This window comes from Alosa alosa, chromosome 23 (genome assembly GCF_017589495.1).
Source record: "Alosa alosa isolate M-15738 ecotype Scorff River chromosome 23, AALO_Geno_1.1, whole genome shotgun sequence".
NCBI classification, from domain to species: Eukaryota; Metazoa; Chordata; class Actinopteri; order Clupeiformes; family Clupeidae; genus Alosa; species Alosa alosa.
Genome location: NC_063211.1, coordinates 2,813,021 through 2,815,520, shown reverse-complemented (window position 1 = coordinate 2,815,520; position 2,500 = coordinate 2,813,021). Strand labels below are relative to the sequence as shown.

Genomic DNA, 2,500 nt, shown 5'->3' with positions numbered 1-2,500 from the left:
CATGAAGTGGTATAGGATGTAGAATATTTGTAATGAGTGAGAGTACTAGTAGCCTATGTGATACACTACACTAATATTGTTTTCACTGCTTTCCTTATAAACACACACGCACACACACAGACACGACATACACACACACATATGACATACACATAGATACATAGAGTGCATACACACACATGCTCACACGCACACATATGACATACACATGCACACATAGGCACCCAGGCAAGCAAAACACACATACACTCTTGGAGAAGACTTTGTACTCGCACATACAAAACCCACCCACATATAAGGTCATATACACCTGCATACACACACACACACACACACACACACACACACACACACACACACACATAAACAGCCATTGCCCCTGTAGGATGGGGATTGAAGTAAGCTGCAGTGATTAAAAAGCTATCTTATTCATCCACTCCCACCCCTGCACACACACACACACACACACACACACACACACACACACACGCACAAACAGACACACACATTGATATGCACACACTTTCCCCATCTCTCATTCACGCCCAACCACCCCGCCACTGCATCACCGTTACCTAAGCAACCGACTCAGCCTGCAGTCACCACAGCTGTGTGATCGTAGCGCCTGATGTGTGTCTTAGCAACAGACTGGACATGGTGTGTGTGACGTGTGTGTGTGTGTGTGTGTGTGCGTGTGACGTGTGTGTGTGTGCGTGTGACGTGTGTGTGTGTGTGCGTGTGACGTGTGTGTGTGTGACGTGTGTGTGTGTGTGTGTGCGTGCGCTCCAGCAGAACATTTGGCAACTGGAATAGTAGCCGATAGAGGAAGTAGAGTATGGAGCTAACAAAATCATTAACACACACACACACACACACACACACACACACACAATGAAACGCACACATACAAACACACATTTGAATTCAATATTTGAATCACACTTCTTACAGAAAGGATTCACACATTTTCAGCTTTGGGTACAAAGGAAACTCATGGGTAGTGTTGCACGGTGTATCGATACTAAAAAGGTATCATGATGCCTTCACGCAAAAAACGATACGATTTCCGACGTCTTTAAAACAAAAGGCAGATAAAATCTGGACTGGAATTATTTCGGATACATCGTGTAGTGAAGGCAAGCCATCAGGTACACAGAGGCCCGTTTGTGAAATATGTTTCAAAGTCATTTAAAAGCAGTAGGCTACGCATGGAACTTGGCTAAACACCTGCGCAGACATATCCCAACATTTTTAAAGAGTTCAAAGAACGACAGGTTAAATCTAATATGCTATAGAAAACACAACTACATGGTTAGTGCCAAGTTCTTCTCTTCTGTTTTAGTCTAGCCTAAGTGAAACGAGTATGGTTCTCTGGGATAAAGTGAACCTTCCTTCATCACTGAATTTTGACGAGACATAACGAGCTGTAGGCTAATCATTTTGACGAGACATAACGAGCTGTAATCATAGGGTGCTAACGCGATCACGCAGAATAACATTACCAACACTACCAAACAATCTATTTCATGTTCGGTCAGTACTACTGGTAATATTTGTCATGGCATGTAGACTGCAATTTGTTCAATAATTATTGCCCAGATGTAGGATAGGCTACCCGAAATCGCTAATTAAAGCCCACAGCATATAATACCACCAAAGCGTGTTGAGTCCTAATAGTAATAAGCGGCTTATTGTTGCGTGGTAGCAAATCATGTTATCAAAGAAATAGGCGTAATGTAGTGCACACAGACATATTGCAACAGGTAATGGTGTAGGCCTATCTGAACCTGGGTGGTTGGAACGTCGTGCCTTACGTACACTGGGCGCAAGACTATGCTCACATTTTCCTTTGCAACTGTCAAAGAAATCTCATGAACACGGGCCTAGGGAAGCCTATACTGTACATCAGATGGCCTAAAAGATTAGGCCCCTCTGCATAGCATTCAGTGATTTGCATGCAGTAATTTCAACACTGACCTTGATCTAGCCTAGTTTGGCTATTTAAAAGCTACTTTATTGCCAAAACAAAACACAATGTAAATGAACTATAACAAACAATAAAGGATTTAAATCACACAGGTCTACTATTTTACTGACTATAAAAAATAATAATTATGTAGTAAGTTTAGAAGTTTAGAACCCAGAATTGACCTGCACTACAAAAGTGCACGAATTCAACACAAATGACTCAATACACTTGGAGGAGGTATGAGTCCTTTCTTTCCAGATATCTTAGGATTTAAGCCTTGAGTATAGTTTCAGTATCGAGGCATGTCGTGATATTTATGGCCGGGTATCATATCGAGAGTCATAATTTCGTTGTCGTGGACAACACTACTCATGGGTACAAGAAACAATGAAAACGCTCGGCATGAGACACACACACACACGCACACACACTCTTTCTTTTTCTTGGACACACACACTAATGAAGTGTGTATTTTGTATTCACACTGAACTGTATGTTGGTTTGTAGGAAAATGTGTGCAAAATGAATAAA

The 2,500-nt window shown here is 41.8% G+C and overlaps 1 protein-coding gene across 2 annotated transcripts in view; it reads left to right on the top strand.

Moving 5' to 3' along the window:
* The window catches only part of LOC125288642 (rap guanine nucleotide exchange factor 4-like), a 49,607-nt gene that overhangs the window by 8,858 nt on the left and 38,249 nt on the right, over nucleotides 1–2,500 (top strand). The window lies entirely within an intron of this gene.